Genomic DNA, 23225 nt, shown 5'->3' with positions numbered 1-23225 from the left:
CTTGTAACTTAGTCCCTGTCTTGAAACCTCAGGTGACCTTGATCTCCTGTCTGGGTCTCCAAGGCAAAGCCAGCCTGGCATCCCAGGAACATGAAGCCAGTTCTCTTGTAGGAAAACATTGTCCTCCTCAGCTACAATCTCAGGTGCAGTGATCGGTGCTGTTGTGAAATGTTGTGAGCAGAGGTTAAAGGACACAACCTGGGCTCTTGGCTCAGCTCAAGGCAAAAAGGATGGAATTTGGGTACGAACCAAGGGGTGTCAACCAGACCTCAGGGGGAAAGAAGCCTTAGAAGTTGATCCCAAGCCACCAGCTGCTGGCACTGTGCCCTTTTCCTGTCAGACTCTGAGATGGCTCCTAAATTAGCTTGGGATTAGTCAGCAGAGGACATCTAACATGACAGGAGAGATGGGATCAACCAAAGCCAGACTTTCTTCCCCTGTGTTACAGCCTGGTTTCCCATAGAACCAATGGGAGATGATAGATGATAGATAGAAAGATAGATGATAGATAATAAAAAATCAACTCACACTATTATGGAAGCTGAGAAGCCCCAATATTTGCACTTGGCAAGCTGGAGACCCAGGAGACCCAATGGTACAGTTCCAGTCTGAGTCTGACCCAATGGCAGGAGAAGACCAATATCCCAGCTCAAAGACAATCAGACAGGGAATTTTCTTTTACTTCATCTTTTGTTCTATTTAAGCATCCAACTGATTGAATGAAGCCTACCCACATTGAAGGGAGCACTCTGCTTCACTCAGTATACAGACTCAAATGTTAATCTCATCCAGTAACACCCTCACTGACACACCCAGAAATAATGTTTGACCAAATATCTGTCCACCCCATGGCCCAATCCAACTGACACTGAAAACTAATGATCAGACCCTCACTGGGCTTCGGTTTCCTCAATTTTACAATGAGAAGACTGGTTATGATGATCTTCAGTTTTATTGCTGGTTCTATGAACTTATCAGAAGACCTAGCCCATTCTGTAATCAGACAGGATAATATTACCTAAACATGTGTGTTGTAAAAAGCAAATTAGATAATATGTATGCAAGTGTAAAGCAGTGACATTGTTATTATTTACTGAGATTATTAAAGTGCTCTATAAGTTTATTAAATTATCGTTTCTATTATCTATCATAATTATCATGCCCTCGCCCTGGCTGTTACCCATTGTACCTTATAATTAATGCCACTATTCCTGTCAGTTACAACAGCCCTGCTGTTCCCCTCTGTTGTCACATATTTCAGCCACCATTATCTTTGTCATTGTCAACTTAAGTACCCTGTCTGAAAATGCAGTGGCTCAAAGGTGAGCGCCCGATAAGCCAGGTGATGGGGATATGGTCTTAGATTGGCTGGTTTACAAATGAAAAATACTCTCCCAGAGGAGTTGTTTGCTATCTGTAGGAATCTGTAGGCATTTACTAGCCCTGGGAGGGACAGCACCTTCTAGTAGGCAAGGCCCCCCAAAGCATCAAGATAGAAAGATTTAATACACACCTCAATACTTAATACATACCCTAGGAGGTATTGATCTTTACTATCATAGTTAATTTCATTGAAACAGGCTTCGCAGTTAAGAGAAATCCTTTCTCTCTCTATCCTTCATTTGTTCACTCAACAAGAATCTATTAAGTACTTACTATGCATTAGATATTATGTTAAGTTCTGGGTTCAAAGGAGGAAAACTGTCCTTTTCTTTAAGTGAGGGAAACATAATGAAATGTTAAAATGCTTGTGACAAATGCTATGATAATAGAAGTCCAGAGCTCCGTAACATGAGAGGCACCAAACACAGTCTGAATGGGATGAGATTCCTCAGTGCCATCTCCCTCCCCCACACTATAAAGTTGAGGGGCTCAGGGTCAGAGCCTGTGGCGAAAGAACTGAATAAATTCCCCTTGTCTTCTCTCAACAGCTCCTCCAATAAGGTCTTTTGGAACAATATTTTTGAGGAAAATTATTTTCCTTTTCCATTTCTGAGAACTAAGCATAAGGAAATCATGCAATAGAAGTAAAAATCTATATGCAGAAAGATGTCCATTGCAGAGTTATCAAAATTGGAGGAAAAAAAAAAAACTAGATGCAGTAAAAGTATCCAAAACCAGTGGAGTAGTTGAACGAAATGTAGAACATCTACCAATGCACATTATGAAGCAAAAAGAACTATAATGGTTCAGAAGGAGCTCAGACCCTGGAGTCAGATTTTCTAAGCTTCATTCTTTGGGCCAAGTACTTAGTGTACCTGAGTATCTGGGGCACCTGGGTGGCTCAGTCAGTTAAGTGTCTGACTCATGATTTAGGTTCAGGTCATGATCTCAGGGTCATGAGATGGGAGTCCGTGCTCAGCAGGGAGTCTTCCTGAGATTCTCTATCCCTCTCCCTCTGTCCCTCCCCCTACCTAAAATAAATAAATCTTTTTTTAAAAAAGGTAATTAGTGTACCTGAGTCTCAGCTTTCCCATTAAAAAATATTTTTTTAATTTCCCATTTAAAAAAGCTAAATGGGGCACCTGGGTGGCTCAGTCAGTCGAGCCTCTGACTCTTGATTTTGGCTCCAGTCATGATCTCAGGGTCGTGAGATCGAGCCCTATGTTGGGATCTGTGTTCACAAGGAGTATGCTTGAGATTCTTTCCCTCTCCCTCTGCCCTTCCCTCCTGCTCATGTGCACTCTCTCTTTCTAAAAACTAAATTTAGAAGATGGGGCTAGCTAATAATAGTTGCTATCTTACAGTGCTGTTGTGGAAACTAAATAGGATACTTCAGGTAAAGCACTTAACAAACACCCAGAGTAGTGCTCAGAAAATGTTGCTATTATTATCATTATTAATGTGAAGTTAATTGGGAGTACTTAATAAAGTGTAGAAAATGTTCCCAGTACAGTTTTAAGTGACAAAAATATTAAAATAGCATGTAAACAAATTCTGAGCCTATGAAAAATGCATATGAAATAGTTGTATTGACAGCATGACATTGTGAATTGTATTTTAATGAAAGATCTATTTTAATATTATTGCAAATTTCTCTCTTACTAGAAAGCGAAAGGGAGGAATATAAAAGTAAAATTTTAAATGTGATGACGGGGCCCGTGGATGGCTCAGTCAGTTAAGCATTTGATTCTTGATTTCCAATAAGGTCATCATCTCCGGCTTGTGAGATAAGCCCTGTGGCAAGCTCAGCACCCAGCGCAGAGTCGACTTCAGATCCTCTCCCCCCTCTCCCCTTCCCCACCCCTCCGCTTGCCTGTGTGAATGTGCAAAAGCTGTCTCAATGAATAAATAAATAAATAAATAAAACCTTTAAAAAATTCTCTTTAAAAAATCAAAAATAAATTTTTCCTGGGATTCATGTCTGCAGAGTTGATGAGCCTATATGACCTTCAGCTTGGGGAGAGACACCTTTCTTTTTGCACATAAAACTCCAATTGATCTCAGTATTTCATAATAACATACTGATGAAAGCTACATTCAAGCTATAGGTCAGCATCGTTGGGACTGTCAAGAGGTAGATTGAAACAGAGCAGAGAGAAGAAAATAGAAAGCCACATATTAAATGTTAATATATGAGTTTCTTTTGTATGTATAGCATTAATTCAAATATGCAAAAAATATGTATAAATAGCTACAGATATATTAATATAAACATAAAGAAGTAAAAGATTGGAAGTATATTGCTAAGAGTAGCTATCCTTGGGCTGGAAGATCACAAATAATACCCAATTTCTTCTTTGTCCTTTCTGAAGTTTTCTACTTGGCATTTAATACTTTTGGGGGGAAGGGAACTTTAAAAACTATTTGTTTCTTCTTTTTATAGCAAGGGACTCTTAATGAGAAGGTAAGAAGGGGCACGCAAGTCAGTAATGTCGTAAATTCCCTAGTGCATGTGATTGTTTACTCTAAAAAGTCCCCGAGTTGGGAGCTAAAAATAATAAGAGCTGGGGGCTGAATTTGGAAGAGACAACAAGTCCCAAAAGAAAGGCTGTGAGCAGGGCAAACTGGGGTTCAGCACAGGAACAGGGTGACTGGGAGAGGGCAGGTTGACTCAGGGCTCCCCATTAGGAGTGGGGACTATATGGGGAGGAGGTGCTCAGTCAGGGATGCATCTGGGAGAGGCTGTGTGGAGTGCACTCCTTCACCAATGGGAGTTGTTTCAAAGGTTCAAAGGAGGAACCAAGTTCAGTGTGATCCTCCCCAGTCTCATTAGCCTGTCAACCAAGTTTTCCACTCCCAGACCTGCAACCTGATTTTTGGTCACATGTATATGTCTGGTCATGTGTCTTATATTCATCCACTAGCTTCCCAAAGAATTTTTTATATCCCCAGGTATGTCCTGATATGGGTGCTTCTTGAACTAAAAGGACTAAAAGAACTTTACCTGGGTGGCTCAGTCCGTTAAGTGGCTGCCTTCGGCTCAGGTCATGATCCCAGGGTCCTGAGATCGAGCCCCACATCAGGCTTTCTGCTCAGTGGAGAGCCTGCTTCTCCCCCTCCGTCTCCCTGCTGTTCTGTCTACTTGTGCTCTATCTCTCTGTCAAACAAATAAATAAAATCTTTAAAAAAAATAATAAAAGAACTTTTCCAGTGAAGTCTTTTCAATAAAGAAATATGCAGACTTCCTGTACTTCTAAAACTAGACAGGCCTTTGAAAACACTTTAGCCAAATGCCCTCAGGGACTCAAGCTACTTTGCTCCTTTTAGAAATGAGGAAACCAGGGCCTGAGGGGTTTAGGTGATTTGTCCAGGGCGGCTGAATAAGCTATGGCAGGACCGCCCCAGGATCCCTCTTTTTTCTGTTATTTTTTTTTTTCCATTACTCCATGTTGTTCCTTGTTAAACAGGAAGAATCTTCCTTTCCTGGGATACATCAATACATTAGCTCCTGTCATATTGGTACTTATTATATCTTGACAAATAATACTTACCATTATGTCCTAACTGAATAACACTTACCATTTATTGAGCCCTATGTGTTCCTTTTATAAACTGTCATTTAATTCCCATAATAAAAAGGTATTATTAGAATGTATTTTCAGACAAAGCATCAAACCATTTAAATAAACCATCCACCATCACCCTGTTAATGGTAGCAGAGCCAGGATCTGAACCTAGTCCATCTGAATCCAAAATTACTTTCTTAACTCTTCATTAAAAACACTCTGGTTATGGGGCGCCTGGGTGGCTCAGTGGGTTAAATCCTCTGCCTTCAGCTCAGGTCATGATCCCAGGGTCCTGGGATCGAGCACCACATCGGGCTCTCTGCTCAGCAGGGAGCCTGCTTCCTCCTCTCTCTCTGCCTGCCTCTCTGCCTACTTGTGATCTCTGTCTATCAAATAAATAAACAAAATCTTAAAAAAAAAAACAAAACTCTGGTTAAAAAACAAAAACAAAACAAAACAAAAAAAACACCCTGGTTGAGGGGGGACCCAGGTGGCCCAGTCACTTAAGCACCTGACTCTTGATTTCAACTCAGGTCATGATCTCAGGATGGTGAGATTGAGCCCTGCATCAGGCTCTGCACTCAGCAGGATGTCTGTTGAGATTCTCTCTCTCTCCCTCTTCCTCTGCCCCTCCCCACAGCTCACTCTATCCCTAAAGCAAACAATTAGATCTTTTAAAAAAAAACACCCTAGTGGGTGTGTGAATGTGTGTGTGTATATACATGTTATATAGATATATATAATGGAATCTTATTCAGCCTCAAAAAAGAAGGAAATCTTGCCGTTTGCAACACCATGGATCCTCCTGGAGGATATCACGCTCAGTGAAATAAGTCAGACACAGAAAGACAATTATTGGATTATCTCACTTATATATGGAATCTAAAAAAAGTTGAAGCTATAGAAGCAGAGAACAGAATGGTGATTGTCAGGGGCTGGGGGACAGAAAAAAACAGGGAGATTTTGACCAAAGTACAAAGTTTCAGTTACAGAAAATGAATAAGTTCTGAGATCTAATGTACAACAATGTGACTATAGTTAAAAATATTTTATTGTAGTCTCCGGGGCACCTGGGTGGCTCAGTGGGTTGAGCCGCTGCCTTTGGCTCAGGTCATGATCCCAGGTCCTGGGTTCGAGTCCCGCAAAGGGGTTTCTGCTCAGCGGGGAGCCTGCTTCCTCCTCTCTCTCTGCCTGCCTCTCTGCCTGCTTGTGGTTTCTCTCTGTCAAATAAATAAATAAAAATCTTTAAAAAAAAATAAAAAAAAATATTTTATTGTAGTCTTGAAATTTGCTAAGAAGAGAGCTCTTAAGTGGTCTCACCAGTTTAAAAAAAAAAAAAGAAAGAAAGGAAGGAAGGAAGGAAGGAAAGAAGGAAGGAAGGAAGGAAGGAAGGAAGGAAGAAAGAAAGGAAGGAAGAAAGAAAGGAAGAAAGAAAGAAAAGAGAACAGTGGGGTGCCTGACTGGCTTAGATGGTAGAGCAAGCAACTCTTGATCTCAAAGTTGTAAGTTCAAACCCCGCATTGGGTATAGAGATTACATAAAAATAAAATCTTTAGGGACGCCTGGTTGCTCAGTCAGTTAAGCGTCTGCCTTCTGCTCAGGACATGATCCCAGTGTCCTGGGACAGAGTCCCACATTGGGCTCCTTGCTCAGTGGGGAGTCTGCTTCTCCCTCTGCCTGCCCCACCCCCTGCTTGTGCTTTCTCTCTCTCTCTCTCTCTCTCTCTCTCTGACAAATAAATAAAATCTTTGAAAAAAATGGTAACTATCTGATATGATTAGATGCGTTAATTTGCTTGATTATGGTAATCATGTTGCTATACACATATACATATACACATATATATGTCAAATCATCGAGTTGTATACTTCAAAGACATGCAATGTTAATTGTCAAATTAAATTGTAGAAATTTTAAAATAAATTAAAAAAATAATTTAATTTAAAAAATAAAATTTTAAAATAAATAAATAAAAATACTTTGTGCAAAAACAAAAACAATAACAAAAAAACCCTGGTGTAGCTGGCCTTTCAAGGAGCTGGTTCTTTATTAAAGAAAATTCATCATTTCCTTAGGTTCTTTCATTTCTGAAATTGTTTTTTCTTTAATGAAAATGACAACATTTAAGCATCTTGACATTATATGAGAACTGAGTTCCTAAATTGTATTAACTCTAAAGACCTCCATAGAGTTAAACCAGGATAAGAATTTTTACTCTGGACTTGTTTTTATTTCATTTGAGTGTGCACAGTATTACTATGATGCATTATTATAATATGGCAATGCTTTGGATACTTAAGTGAAAAAAAAAAAAAAAAAAAGGAGGGGCCCCTGGGTGGCTCAGTTGGTTAAGCATACAACTCTTGATTTCAGTTCAAGTCATGATCTCAGGGTCATGAGTTCGGGTTGTGTGGTGGGCATGGAGCCTTCTTGTGATTCTGTCTCTCCCTCTGCCCTTCCACCTGCCCACACTTTCTTGCTCTTGCTCTGTCTCTCAAATAAATTAATTAATTAAAAAAAAAAGAAAAAAAGGAATTCAGGGTAAAATTTTTGTGAGAACTGTAAAGGAGAAATCTTAGATACTCCCTGTGTTTTATTTTATTTTCCATTATTATGGCAGTCTTCATAAGTTTTATATTATGAAACATCTACTTTGGCACTTGACTTAATAAATAAAAAGCAAGGTGCCCTCCAATTCCTTGCTAGTCTTCAGGACAAAGAGCATCCAGAGTTCATCCTGAAAAGCATCTAAATTTAGAGATTTGCTGCCGGAGCAAAACTTTCATGTACCAGTAATAGAACCAGACTGGCTATCCAGAGTATGTCAGGCATGTGCTTGCAATGCTGTCACAAGCAGGGTCAAGAGTGTCTGTCCCTATGCACTGGTGACCTAGGAGTCCTGCTGTTTCTAGGCCAGTCACAAAGAGATCTGAGGCTGGAAGCAAAGGAGCTTGCACAATAGTGAGTACATTTGTGAGGCAAGGGTTTTTTTAAACATTTTTGTTTTATTTGAAAAGTAAACATATGCACATAGTGGTTTTGTTTTTGTTTTGATGTCAAAAGCTTACTGAAGAAGACATAGGTATCCCTCAACTCCTTACTACTAGCCCCTTGATCGGCAACTCAGAATCAATCTCAATTTAAGCTCGGTTATGTGGCCTTTGAGTGTGGATATTTTAAGAGCAGAGGAAAACTGCTTTCCTACATCCGGTAGTCAATCTCTCTCTTTTAATCTTACAAATGCCCACTGGCAAAGACAAAAGAAGTTAGAGGACAGGACCCTGGTGAGTAGTCAGAAAGCCTGCTTTGCCTTGTTTTTCAAATATAGATAACAGAGGTTGTAAGTTCTATTACTCTTCCTTTGTTTCCTTCTTTACCCCTCCTGTTCTGGAGCAAAGGACAAAGCACAGAGGACATAGCTAGAAATGGTGGGGGAGGGGACAATAAACATAACAGTAACAACTTTAGTTGTGATAGAGCACCTACTGTATTCCAGGCACTATAATATATTTTTTGCTTTTCTCATTTCGTCTTCATAACAATAACTGCAGTCATTTGGAAGGAGAGCAGTGCCAGGGACAGCAGAGAAAAATCAAGCTGGAATTATATATGCCCTTAAATGTCACAGGACAGCAAGAAACTGGAGATGGAGTAAAAATCCACTGGGGCCAGCAGCAGGAATTCTATATGGACGCACAGCCATCTGTGAGACAGATTGCTGAGCAGAGCTGAGAGTGGGAAAGAGTCTTTTTTTTTCTTTAACTGGCCTAAGCCTGGGACCAAATGCCGTGAACAAGAGAAGATACTTTTCATGTGTTCAGACCTGAGAAGGGTTTGTAGCAGGTCATGTGAAAACGTGCTATGGGGTGCTACGGAGAATCAGATCTACCTAGGGCAGTCAGGGCAGGAGTAACTTAGGACAAAACTTTTCCAGAATGTCAGATTTCTTCATTTTGGGGGGCAGGGGGTGGTGGGGAAGAGAGAGAGAGGGAGGGAGGCAGAGAGAGAATCTTAAGCAGGCTGCACTCCCAGGACAGAGCCTGACACAGGGCTCAATCTCATGACTTGAGATCATGACCTGAGCCAAAATCAAGAGTCAGACACTTAACTGACTGAACCACCCAGGGGTCCCAAGGTTTCTTCTGAGACCAAAGAAAATATCTGAATTCTCAGTACTGGGGAATTAATAAAGGAGACAGAAAGTGAGGTGAAATCAGATGTCCTTGGGGCAGAAGAATGAAGAGCAGACCAGGGTTTGGCATCACAGAGCAGGAGGGTGCAAGTATGCCTCAGCCATCTGAAGTCAGAGCCCAGGACTCATGGCGATGACCAGTCACCCTTATCTGCATGTAAGTGTAGCAAGTTTGGTAACAAACAGGATCCTGAATCCATCAAGGCACCGACTACAGGCATCTCATTGACCTCAACCTGAGATAGTTCCAAGAAGAAAGCAAAGATTGCCACCCCACCCTACCAGCAAGAGATGGGTTTATTTCAATTGTGAGGGAAGATATCTTGTGGCAGGCAAGAAAAAGCTCATGAGGAAAAAGCTCAGGGAAGGCGAGAGGGAACTCACCTTCCAGATGACAGACTTAATGTCTTTTCCCAAATCCCAAAATGGAAACTTTTCCAGGCTATAGCTTCCCTTGTTGCATCTTTTTTTTTTTTTAAGATTTTATTTATTTGACAGAGAGAGATCACAAGTAGGTAGAGAGAGAGGGGAAAGAAGGCTCCCTGCTGAGCAGAGAGCCTGATGCGGGGCTGGATCCCAGGACCCTGAGATCATGACCTGAGCTGAAGGCAGAGGCTTAACCCACTGAGCCACCCAGGCGCCCCACCCCCACCTTGTTGAATCTTAATGCTACCATTTGATCTTATGCTTTAACTGACCTAGTGGGACTAGACTGTCTGGGTTGGGATGGGAGTGGGACCTCACCAGGTTAATTCAATTTTTTTCCGGTAACTATACAGCCAGAGAGAGTCAAACCTCTGCGTTCAAAGGGCTTCAGAAATGAGTCACATCTAACCTCACCAGAAAAGAAGGGAAGAAAGGGGTGGGCCTCAAGATTGGAGAGACTCCAGTGCCAAGAGAAAATAGTGTACTGTGTTTACTCTCCCCTTCACTCAACACTCTGAGTTGGTATTGTGTAATAGACTTGCTGAGATGTTAAATTGTCTGTGGAGGAAAATGAGGTGGGGGTGGGGTAGGCAGAAATCATTTGTTATTTATGCTATTCTCTGTCTTCTTTTTATATGTTTAAGTTTTATTTACTTAAGTAATCTTTACACACAACATGGGGCTTGAACTCACAACCCCGAGATCAAGATTTTCACACTCCTCCAACTGAGCCAGCCAGGTGCCCTGCTATTCTCCGTCTTCTGGAGAATGGAACTCTCTTGTTTGAAAGATAATGAGTGTAGGCACTTGGGTGGCTCAGTGGGTTAAGCTGCTGCCTTTGGCTCAGGTCATGATCTCAGGGTCCTGGGATCGAGTACCACATCGGGCTCTCTGCTCAGCAGGAAGCCTGCTTCCCTCTCACTCTGCCTGCCTGTCTGTCTACTTGTGATCTCTCTCTGTCAAATAAATAAATAAATCTTAAAACAAAAAAAAAAGAAAGAAAGATAATGAGTGTGTGGGGTGCCTGGGTGGCTCAGTTGGTTAATAGTACGACTCTTGATTTTGGCCCAGGTCATGATCTCAGGGTTGTGGGATCAAGCCCCAAGTTGGGATCTGTGCTCAGGCAGTCTGCTTGTCCCTCTTCCCTCTGCTCCTCCCCCTATTTGCTCTCTCTATTTCTAAAATAAATAAATAAAATCTTTTTTAAAAATTAAAAAAAAAAGAAAGATTATTAGTGTGAAAATGCTAATTTCAGAAAAAGAGATGGGGGTGTTCCAGAAGAAGGTGGCAGAGATCATGGAAAAGGAAGAAGCCCAAGTTTGTGGCTGGAGAGAGGCCCAGAGAGAGTGTGTCTGGTAGGAAAAGAGGAGTAGCTTGTACCAACAGAGAAGCTGAGATAAAGGAGCAGACATATTTGAAGGGAATTGTTATGTAGTTTTGTAGTGTGAAATGCCATATGATTATCATTGTGAAACCTTCAGTAAAATCTCCATTCTTCAGGGTTTTGCAGCTGGGATTTGCTGCAGGGGAAATCAAATGACCCAGCTGCATTCTGGGACTGGGTATAAACACAGTGTGAGTGTCACAGTCTAAAAGACCTGAGAGGGGCCCCTGGGTGGCTCAGCTGGTTAAGCACCTGCCTTCAGCTCAGTTCATGATCCCAAGGTTCTGGGATTGAGCCCCTCGTGGGGCTCCCTGCTCAGTGGGGAGTCTGCTTCTCCCTCTGCCCCACTCATGCTCTCACTCTCTCTCTAATAAATAAATACAATCTTTAAAAAATAAATAAAAGACCCAGCCTCACAGCAGTTCAGAGAGAGAGGAAAGAATCAGAGGAAGCCCCATAGGAGAGATGACCCTTACCCAATGACCAACATTTCTACTACAATAGTGTAAGGGGACTACAAGTGAGAGGCCAAGAGGGGAGGCAGAAAGTTCTCAAAGCGTTCCACTGATGATTTACTCTGTCCTGATTGTTGTCTGCATGAAGAAGGGGAGCAGGCTGGAGAGGGAAAAAAAAGAAAAGAATGGCCGGAAGAACAACGGATGATGGGCCACCTTCAAACCTTAAAGGCTGTCATGGATGCACTAGAGAGCAAAATACGGACTGGAATGGAATCAGGTATTTGCAAGAAGAGAATATGGCACAATTTGTTATATCCCTGAAAGGAGAGGAAATAGGTCTGAAGACCCTCTGATCTCCCCACTCCAAGTAGCTGCCTCCTTCATTGGATTGTAAACACTGCAGAAAATAAACTAAAAAATCACCTTACAGCTTAGTCTCGCTCAACTTCAATAGGCTCCCCTTAGTCTTGACAGCTCTGTTCCTATTCCAGTCCTACCTGAGGAAAAGACTGCCACCGGCCATGCTCACTGATTTGTGGGGTGGGTCTAACTCCCAGGACCCTCCACCAATGCTGAAACTACCTATATTCTGACTGAAACTACCTAAGGAGCTCCCACACTCACCAGAAGGCCTCTGCCTGTCTTCAGGGCTGCTTGTTCTAGGGGTACCCTCAATATCTTCCACTTTCAAAAGTGTGCTTGTTCACCCTGCACACCCACCTGTCCCAAGAGGAGTCTGAGGACCTCCTCATGTAGATAAGTCCAAGTGGATCCTAGGGCATCTGGTGACAACTTTTTTCCACTCCAGTCCCCATAACCTCAAGAAGTAGAGATTATTCCATCAGCTAAAAGATAAATATTGAACAACTACAAGGGAAGTTATGATACAAAATTAATTAGACACGATCCTTGGGGGGCCTGGCTAGCTCAGTTGGTGGAGCCTGTAACTCTTGATCTTGTGATTGTGAGCTCAAACCCCATATTGGGTGTAGCAATTACTTAAAAATAAAATCTTAAGCAAGCTGGTGCAGCCACTCTGGAAAACAGTATGGAGGTTACTCAAAAAGTTGAAAATAGAACTACCTTACGACCCAGCAATCACAAAGATATACATGTAGTGATCCGAAGGGGCACGTGCACCTGAATGTTTATAGCAGCAATGTCCACAATAGCCAAACTGCGGAAAGAACCTAGATGTCCATCAACAGATGAATGGATAAAGAAGATATATTATATATACATACAACGGAATACAATGCAGCCATCAAAAAAACCCCAAATCTTGCCATTTATAATGACATGGATGGAACTAGAGGGTATTATGCTGAGCTATATAAGTCAATCAGAGAAAGACAATTACATGATCTCTCTGATATGAGGAATTTGAGAGGCAGCATGGGAGGTTGAGGGGGGTAGGGAGGGAAAAATAAAACAAGATGGGATGGAGAGGGAGACAAACCATAAGAGACTCTTAATCTCAGCACAAACTGAGGGTTGCTGAGGGAGTGGGGGTGAGAGGGACAGGGTGGCTGGGTGATGGACATTGGGGAGGGTATGTGCTATGGTGAGTGCTGTGAACTGTGTTAAGACTGATGATTCACAGACCTGTACCCTTGAAGTAAATAATACTTGTTAATTTAAAAAAATAAAATAAAATAATTTAAAGAAAAATACAATCTTAAACAGGAAAAACAAAGGACGTGATCCCTGACCTCAGGGATCTCAGTTGAGACATGCAAATAAACATGAACAATTAGTGTGATAACTGCTGAGAAGGAGGTAAGGAAATGCTGCTGTGGGAAGACAGAGGGGAGATACTTAATCCAGATGGCAGTGAAGAGGAAAGGAGAGTTTCCCAGGATTCTTGGAAGGAAAAGCAGGAGTTAGCCAGTGATTAGGATGAAGGAATGGAGGTGGCATAAGAGGCATAGGGAATGGATATGGATGGGAATGGCCTGAGGAGCAAGTCCTTTGGACAACAGCGGGTAGTTCATTGAAGCTGGTGTTCATTCAGGCTGCACAGGTAGACCCTAGGGTGCATCAAGAAGGATCTTTTGGGGTGCTTGGGTGGCTCAGTAGGTTAAGCATCTGGCTTTGGCTCAGCTCATGATCCCAGGGTTCTGGGACAGAGCCCTGCCTCAGGCTCCCTGTTGAGCAGGGAGCCTGCTTCTTCCTCTCCTCCTTGCTCCTGCTCTCTGTGGCTGTCTCTGTGGCTATTTCTGTCACTTTCTATGTCTCTCAAATAAATAAATTTTAAAATCTTTAATAATTTTTTTCTTTAAAAAAAAAAAAAAAAGGAACTTGTATGCATTCCCAGGGAGTTGGGACTTTATGTAGGCAGTAAGGGCCATGGCCTCGTACTCTAGGAAAAAAACAAAAAATATATACAAGAAAGGAAATTGTATAATATTTGACTCAGCACTGAATAATAAATATACAGTCTTAATAACATAAACATTAAATAATGACTTAACCAGAAATTATAATATTGGAAGGATGGGGGACAGGGATAAGAGCTTTCTTAATAGGAAATAGCCATGTTATGTGAAAATACAGATATAAACAATGAGAATCGCTCAAATAATTGTGGTTTGCTTCTGGAGAATCAGGAGTGGGGAAGGATGGGAGATGGGACTGCTTTTCACCACTAGCTTTGTAATATGTAACTTTGTAAATAAGCTTTTTAGAAAGATAATCATGTGCCTATATTAATATAAATAAAAACGTTTTTTAAGTATCAGTGTGTGAACCTCAGCTTCACCATTCAATAACTGATGACCAAGGGACAATTCTTTGTCCTCTCTGTAGCTGAGTTTCTTCATATGTAAAATGGGATAACACCTATTTTGCAGGGTTATTAAGAGGACTAAATAATATATATAAAATGCTTAGCACTGAGTCTGGAGCTTAATAAATAATATTAATATTCTATAAATATTATTTAATATATAAACTTAATAAACAGCAGGCATCTTTTTAAAGTTTATTTATTTAAGTAATCTCTTCACCCAAGGTGGGAGCTGAAACTCACCACTCTGACATCAAGAGTCGCGTGCTCTTCTGACTGAGCCAGCCAAGCACCCCTGAGCACTTTTGTTTATAATGAAAGATGGAAAAGAGGCCTAAAAAGCATATTTTAAATGCTTTCTTTATTATTTCCATCACTGGTCATTGGAACACATTCCATTATTTAACAAGGGCATGGCCGTATTCATAAAGTATAGAAGAGAGAGAAGTTATAATTCCGGTATCAGAAGCCAAAAACTAGTTAAATGTTTCAAAATCAGGAGGTATATTCATCCTTGAAAAAAAAATATTTGTAGAAACAAAGGAACAAAATAGGCTTTAAGGAATCTAACTACCTTGGAAAATAGGGATTTGCAACATTATTACACTTGCATGCACGTTTAAAATTAAAAGGTAACCGAGGATTTGATATGACCGACATGAACAGATTTGCAGGGAAAGGCGGTTTCCCTGGGCTGTCTAGCGACCGGAGTTCTAGTCCTTTTCACCCCTCAGGCCCTCAAATTTCCCGATTGTTTATCAAGGGGTCAAATAAAAAGATCTCTGTGTCCTCGGCCCAATTCTGAGAATTCTTGGTAATGTGCTTTTGCCTTGGGACGTGGCAATGAATATACGACTCCGGTTTCTCACTAAGGCTCCTAACATGAATGGATTTCCTTAACCCGTCTCTAACTAAAGCAAATTGTTTCCCAATCAGCAACCCCTGGACTGGGTTTCCTCACACTCCGCACAGACGCCCGCGCTATAGCGGGAAACCCAAGCTGCCCCGGCGGGCGCCCCCGGAGTGGGAACTACATATCCCAGGGTGCCCCAGGGCGGGGGTCGCCCACTCGGATTGGCCAGGGGTCGGTGACGCTCAGTGTTTTGGCCCCGACGGTCACATGTTTCCTTTGTTGTGAGCTGCTGCAAACACTGGTGGTTGGAGGGAGACGCCGGCGCTGAAGAGAGCGCTGTGCTGCCAGCCGCTGAGGGAACGCAGGGGCTGCCGCTGCTGGCTCTTTCCAGCCTTCGCCGAGAGGTACCCGGGGATGACAGCTCCGGAACTATCCGAGAGGCGAGGAACCGACTAGAACCGAGGGCGGAGGGGCGGCTGAGGTCGCTACCATGGGGGTGTCTGCAGGAGGGAAGCCGGCGTTGGCCGGCGTCTCGGAGCCAGACGTGGGGTCTGAGGAGAGATTGAGGCTGGGACTTGCAGCGTCTCTGTCTGGGGCACGAGGTCTCCAGGGCACCCCGGGGTGGGGGGGCTCTTCAGTGCCGGCATGGTAACGGCAGTCCTGAAGGGAGGGCACCCCCGCCTCCTGGCACTACCGCCCCGGAACCGCGGCGTTGCTGGCGCGGCACTCCGGGGGCGGGTTGGGAGGAGCATGGCCGCCGGGGCTGGGGGTAGCAGGTGCGGGTCACCGCACTGCCCCAGGGGCAGGGGCAGGGGCAGTTGGTGCACAGGGCTGGGCGGACGGTCCCCGCATGTTGCCAATGGGCTTTGAACCAGGCGCTGCTCTTTTTTAATCGAAGGAAGCCCTAAGAATGCGAAGGTCTCGAGCCAAGCCGTTTCGTTTGGTGGGGGCAACCCCTGGTCCTGTTCGGGAGGGCTGACGGGGTCAAGGTGGGTCTCAGGGCATCGGGCCAGAGAAGCCCCATTAAAGCAGTTGCGAAATGTGCCAGGCACCGTCACCTGACCGTTACCCCCCCCCCCCCCCCCCGCGCGCCTTTGTCTCCCACGGATGGCGGCTGAGCCAGCGCCGGGAACCCGGCCCTAGAGCGACCGTCCCCGGGGAGTCGGGGCGGGCGGGGGCGCAGGCTTTCAGCCGGCAGAGTCTCCGCCTAACCTCCCCTCCTTCCTACCAGTCCCGGACGCGGATTCTTAATTTAGTTCCTAATGTTCCCGCCCCCAAGTTCTGGACGCTCTAGGCGCAGACGGTTACTACAGCTGGGATTGGGCGCCTGCGGTGGACTGCGGGCGGGACGACGGGGCAAGTTCCGAGTGTTTATTGGCGGATGTCTAGTCGCTGCGCCCTTAGCTGTTCTCCCCCGCCCCCTTGAAGGTGATCTGGAGGACGCGCGGAAACGCGCGCTCTCGCCTCTGGGGCGGCTGCGGCCCAACTGTAGCTAGCGGCGCGCGTTCCCGCGCGGAAGGACTGGGGTTCTAGGACGAGCCATCCTGTTGTCCCTCGATGACCGCCGCAGCTTCTGCCCGAGCCTTAGGCAGTTCTGGGACTGCCGCGGACAGCAGCCGCTATCCGCCCTTCGAAGACCGGAAAATTAGCCCCCTTTAACTAGTGTCGCTTTATTACCGAGATGGTGGGAAGGAAGTTCTCTTGCGAAATTGTCTTTGCTGGTTCTGTAAACAAGGTTTAAGTAGCGAAATAAGGACTTTAAAGCCATATTTTAGGATGCCTCACTCACCCCTGAGGCAGTGACTATTCACAATTGAGTTTAGTAGTTAATCACTTGCTTCCAAGCAGCTTTTTAAGAAGTACGCTTAGTATTTGCAGCTATATAGCCTTTTAGGTCCACCAGCTGAGTTTGATTTTTATAAGGAGTGTAAAATAGATTTAAAATCTGCCTTGCGTCGACCAAGATTAAAATTAGAATTCTACTTTTAAAAAAATATAGCTTAGGGGCGCCTGGGTGGCTCAGTGGGTTAAAGCCTCTGCCTTTGGCTCGGGTCATGATCCCAGGGTCCTGGAATCGAGCCCCACCTCGGGGCTCCCTGCTCAGCAGAGAGCCTGCCCCCCCCCCCCCGCCTGCCTCTCTGCCTACTTGTGATGTCTGTCAAATAAATAAATAAAATCTTTAAAAATATATTTAAAAAAAATAAAAGTAAATAACTTAAGGATATTTTACTAAAAGTCAAAAAGTCTCTACCCCAGTTTAGATGAAGTGTGTGTGTGTGTGTGTGTGTGTGTGTGTGTAAGAGGACTATGGCACACTCTTACATATTTACCCCGTGGTGATTCAACATTTGAGTGAATTTCAAATGTATTTTTAAAATTGTAAATTAAGAGGACGTTAGTAAAATCTCCAAGAAAATATGATGCAGTTTGCCAAATTTCGTAAGTTAATAGTGTACTTGGGCTTTATCAGATTTTCTTTCCCTGTAAATTTGTAGGAATTCACCCAAGACCTAATGCATATTTGCAGAAGGTAGATGGAGTTCCCTGGGTGAAGCAGGAACTGAATATGAACAGCTCTCATTTGTTATGCATTCTTAATATATTTTTAATGTTCAAGTGGAGATGACTACACCAGAAGGGGAGCTTCTGTGATCCCAAACTGTCTCATCACTTGTGCATTGAGGGCACTTAACATATCTAAATAAGTACAAACTGCAAACCTCTTTTTTTTAAATCAACACTCAGAAGCCTGCTTATCTAGACAAAGCCTGTAACTTTGTCTCAGAACAGGAAAAAGAAATGCATTAAGGCTCTTAAGCTTTAATTTAAACTTTCCTAGCTTTTGTTCAGGTTGCTAAAACCTTAATGCTTAAAAAAAAAAAAATTCCTTGTTTTTCTGCCATTTCATTAAAACCCAAAAGTCAAGCCTGTGAAAAATAAATACTATTAAATAAATAACAGCAGTTTTTTTTTGTATATACTTTAAAAAAAAATCTGTACACTCCACCTCTTTAATGATGGGACTTTTTTTTTTTTTTTTTTTAAACTTACTTATTTGACAGAGAGAAAGAGAGACAGGAGGAGCAAGAACACAAGCAGGGGGAGTGGGAGAGGGAGAAGCAGGCTTCCCGCTGAGCAGGGAACAGGAGGCCTCAGCTGGGCTCAGTCCCAGGACCCTGGGATCATGACCTGAGTGGAAGCCAGATGCTTAACGACTGAGCCACCCAGGTGCCCCTGTATATACTTTTGCCTAGAAATTTGAGACATCCTTTTTCAATAAATATTTAGGTATGGACTGTATGCTGACAAATGTAAATAAAATAGCCTTATAAGTATATCCATCTAACTAAATGAAGTTTTATATGATCCTAATTGTGTGACTGAAACAAAATGTGGCCATCTGACAACTTGATATTTTAAAACCTTTATTCTTTCTACTATTAAAAACACAATAGCTAAACTTTTAATTGATGAGTTTGTCATTCTGCCTAAATTCATCACCCAAGGGTTTATAATTTTTAAGCATTTGGCACATCTTAAAGTCTACTAAATTGATGTTTAAAAGTGATTAGGCCTGGGGCACCTGGGTGGCTCAGTTGGTTAAGTGTCCGAGTCCGACTCTTCATTTCAGCTCAGGTGTCGATCTTGGGGTTGTGAGTTCAAGCCCCACATTAGACTCCACGCTGGGCTTGGAGCCTACTTTTAAAAAGAGTGATTAGGTTTTATTCTTTACTCAATAGTTTCTAAAAGTTATTTCTGTAGATAATTTGTCACCCCTAAGGTAAATAAAAATCACTAACAAAGATACTTTTATACATAGAGAAGTCATCCAAAATACTAGATCTTAAACTTGGTCTGGTCGAGTGGCAGAGCAGGAGGTAGTGTCCTTGCAGATTTAATTTGATTTTAATATGGAACAATGTATTAAATACCATGTTTCTAAAAGAAACATGTTAGCAGGGTAAAACCAAATGACATTAAGACATTAAGGTTAAGTCTAGTGAGAAGCATGAATAGGCTCAACAGGCAACTTGATAGTAGGTGTGATGTTTGATAATTAACATTTTTTTCCTCCTTTGTGGGTTGGGGAATATTAGTATGCAGAAGTTTTAAGGCAAGGGAGAGAAACACTGAATGAAGATATTTGATTATTTTGTTCTGTGATTTAAGATCATATTCTTTTTTAATTACAGAACCATATTAAGTCTGACACATTGTTTAAGCATTGCTAAATTTTTCATTAGACACTTATTTTTTTTCTCTCTCATTAATCAGAATGTATTCACCATTTGAATTCTAGTCAACAAGGGATAACCACTTGTTGCTCTAATCTTAGGGAAAGAAATTTAAGTGTCAGTTGGTTTCTGATGTCTGTCTTGGTTCAACATTTAAAATGTTGAAAATAACATCTTGTTTATTTACTGTTTCTTATTTTTTATTTAGCTGTGTAAAATAAACATTTATTTAGCTATGTAAAATAAACTCTTCTTCCTCCCCTCAAAAGAAAAGAACACCTTGAAGACTGGACTTTAAATACTGAATTTGTAAAACTTGGTTCAGTTTTACAAATGCTCCCAAAGTAAATTTTAAGAGTGTAAATTTATAGTTTTTAAAAAGTCATTAAATAGAATGGTTCAAATAAATAAACTAGCTTTTGAGAAAATCGGGTGAAAGTATTTGAAATGTATAAGAATGTATAAAAATGTATAAAAACTGCATGATTTTATGTAGTACCATGTTAAGTATAATTTTCTAGTCCTTTTTAAATAATGGACTTACTATGTTGTACTTTTCTGGCTTTCTTTTGCTTTATATCTATATAGCTTTATATTAAAAATAAACCTCTTCTTGGTTAGTCTTCTCATTGCTGTTTTCTGCACTCAAAGTTAAATTTGCAAAAATGTAGTGTAGAGCATAGTATGTGACAGTTCACTATCACTAGTTATAGGGACCACATTAGTGAAAATGTTGGTTTCCTTTGATATATGGTATGTATTGTCTTAAAAGCTCCTCCTTAATCCACACAATCTTTAAGACTGATGGTAATTTCTTTATTTTATATAGGATTCCTGCATTCTGAAGAAAAATTAGGCTTGGTTGCAGTACAGCTACATTCTAGATCAATTCTGATATTATAACTCCTTTGGGCTTTGTACACTGACCTCCTCTGTCCTTTGCCTTTACCTATTAGGCTGGTAAGTATTTCCTTAAAACTTCACTCAAAATGCCCTAGTGAATTGCCTTGCCCTTCTACTCCTTAAGGTAATAATTCTAGACCAGGTCAATCATGAGAAGAATCTATTCCAATCTGTGTTTTCTACTAGCAAAACACTAAAATTTTGAATCTATTTTAGCATCAGTCCTGGAGTAGTTGTTGTTCTTCTCCTTTTTTTGTTTGTTTGTTTAAAAAAACTGTATACCCAGTGTGGGGCTCAAACTCACAACCCAGAGATCGAGCCACATGCTCTGCCTAGCCAGCTAGGCACCCCAGCCCTATAGAGTCTTGAATTGGATCTGAATCCAGTATTTATGATCCCAGTGCCAGACAAAAAAACATTTCTTCAGTTGACTTGGATGCCTGCATTGGCTCAGGATTTTATTGTCTATTGGGAAAAAAGCCACTTACTTAGCTAGGATTAACAATCTCCTAATTTGAACAAGTTGAAATATTCTTTACCAGGGGTACACACAAGTTATACTTACTTCTGGGAGTAAGGAAACATTCAAAATAACTTTTATTTTACAATTGTAGCATAATCAGGGCATAGAGATGTGTTTGTGTACATATGTAGGGAAAAATGAGTAGTTCATATCTTTGTTTTCATGATCAACTTTTTTTAATTTGCCTTTTTAACACTTTATGAGTTCTGTTTGTAGATATCTGGGCCAGACACCAGAACCACTTGTGTTAAATTACTATTGCTGTTCTCTGCACAGTTCAGGGTTCTAGTACTTTCTCTTAAGCATTCCTCTCCTTCCCATCCACCAAAAGAAAAAAAAAAAAACTGTGCTGAATTAATTGGTTTTCACAGGTACTAAGTTTATAAGGTTTAACAAAGCAGAAGAAATAATATATGTTAATGCATTAAAATGCATGTATAATAATACATTTATATATTCTAAAATAATTATTTGAGATTCTATATGGATAATCTAGATAACTAAGGATTAAAAACTAATTTTTTCTTGAATTACCAAGACATTTTCTGATTTTCTCAAACTGATTCCATAGTTTTATAATACATAATGACTAAACTGTCAGTTTTTGTAGTTTTGATAGACAAACTCAGAATTATTTAATGGCCCCAAACTCAGATGAGACCTCAACTACCAGCTACTCTTCAAAGAGCCATTGTGGAATAGTCACAGGATATATATTTTGTCATCTCAGTGCCACCAATTAGCTTGCTATTGACACAAATCTTTGTTTACTCATCTTTCAAGAAACTTTACTCCAAGATAATATTGTCAAGTAAGGAAGTTGCCCAATAAGGAAACTAATTTGTATGTAAAAGAGCATAAAATTATTAATTTGCTTTAAGGAATTGTTATTCAGTAGTGATTTCCTATGCAGAAGTAAACTTTTAAACTATGTAGAAGTCAGAAACTGAAGGCTAAAAACTTCTTTAACATATTAGCAAGTAAAGCCAACTATGCTTTAAGTGATTAGTATCCGATAATACATTGCTGTTCTCCATTTATTTTAGGTGTGGAAATTAAAACAACACAAATATTTTGACTGGGGATTTGGTCAAACAAATGCTAAAAAGGTATTATTTATATTATATTTACATTTATAATATTTATAAAATACCTAAGGGGTGCCTGGGTGGCACAGTTGGTTGAGTTTCTGACTTTTGCTTAGGTTGTGATCTCAGGGTCCTTGAGATTGAGCCCTGTGTCAGGCTGTGCATTCAGTGAGGAGTCTACTTGGGATTCTCTTTCTCCTCCTCCCTCTACCCCTTGCACTTGCATGCTCTCTCACTCTCTCTCTCTCAAATAAATCTTAAAAAAAGAAAAACACAACTAAACATCGTTATTGGAGAATCCTAACCATTTTCCTTTCTTTAACCAGGGATTTCTTAAGCCAGTCAGAGTAATGGGAAACACTTCTATCCTCAAGATCATAAAAGAAAACAGACCCTCTTCTACATTTTTCTGTAGCCTTAGAGATATTAAGGAAATTCTCCTCATTTTTCTGAGACATAGGCCAAAAATAATTTTAAATCTACCTAGCAGTCAGGAACTAGGTCTACAACATGCTTGAGTTCTGCAGTTGGAAATAAACCCTAGAGTATCTTTAACCAGAAAAATCCTTCTGTTAAAAATCTTCCTTTCAAGTGAGAGTATTGCTTCAGGAATAAAGCTCCTGAAGAAATAAGCAAGGGAAAGAAAGATACTACCTTTTCTAGACAAATCATGCAACTGGCAGTCAGACACTGACATGACAGTCTGATCACCCTTGCATTTGCTACCTTTATCTAGATAAAACTTTGTCATTATATTTCTTTGGAACAAACATTTTCTCTCTACTTTGTTTAGAGATGCTTATTTAGTTGCTTACTTTTTCCTGAAAGGAATGATGATGCTTTGATATTTGTTAAATTTTTAGAAGAATTCTACCTGTAATTTACGTTTTGTTTGCTTGATTGTATATAAATTCATTTATTATAAATCTTGAACCTATATTAGATACTGTACTCTGAGATGTAGTTAAACTTGTCTTTACATTTTCAACCATTACTAGTTAAAATAAAATACTTTGTGTAAAATGGGAAAACAAAAGCTGGTAAATTAAATCTGGAAGCCCAAAAGATACACTTTGAAATACTTCTCCTATTTCTAAGATCTTCTTGCGTGAATTATTTACCCTGTCATCAATAGGAAGAGTTTACATTTTGTGTTGTGGACACTGGTTAATGGGAGAGTTGTCAGAAAGTCTAGCAAAAGTGAGGATGTACAAAAAGCTAGGCCAAAGCTGCTTGGAAGGAAACAGCCCAGATCTGTGAGATAGCCTCCGCACGTACAAAGCGGTAAACAAGTATCTTGTTGCTGTTGAATACTTTGTAATAGCAGCAGGTGATTTTATAGCTATTATAATTAGGATTTTCAGTTTTCCACTGGGCAAAAGCAGTGGAAGACCTTGTCAGTCAACAGTCAAGGAACCAGTTACAA

General features: G+C 41.1%; 1 protein-coding gene across 2 annotated transcripts in view; it reads left to right on the top strand.

The window, feature by feature from the left end:
* Positions 1–15394: 15394 nt before the first annotated feature.
* The window catches only part of LOC111150110 (kelch like family member 24), a 42782-nt gene continuing 34951 nt past the window's right edge, over positions 15395–23225 (top strand). The window contains exons 1-3 of one of the 2 annotated variants that reach the window (XM_022507468.1): positions 15395–15454; positions 20115–20245; positions 21758–21820. The gene's annotated coding sequence lies outside the window, so the exon portion shown is untranslated. Of the gene's footprint in view, positions 15455–19927; positions 20246–21757; positions 21821–23225 lie in introns of those variants that run through there. The other variant, XM_022507479.1, reaches the window with a different exon arrangement.

This window comes from Enhydra lutris, unplaced genomic scaffold (genome assembly GCF_002288905.1).
Source record: "Enhydra lutris kenyoni isolate GAN:26980312 unplaced genomic scaffold, ASM228890v2 scaffoldscaffold2, whole genome shotgun sequence".
In the NCBI taxonomy this organism is placed as follows: domain Eukaryota; kingdom Metazoa; phylum Chordata; class Mammalia; order Carnivora; family Mustelidae; genus Enhydra; species Enhydra lutris.
The sequence above is the reverse complement of the archived record's forward strand: the minus strand, read 5'-3'. Positions and strand labels throughout refer to the sequence as shown.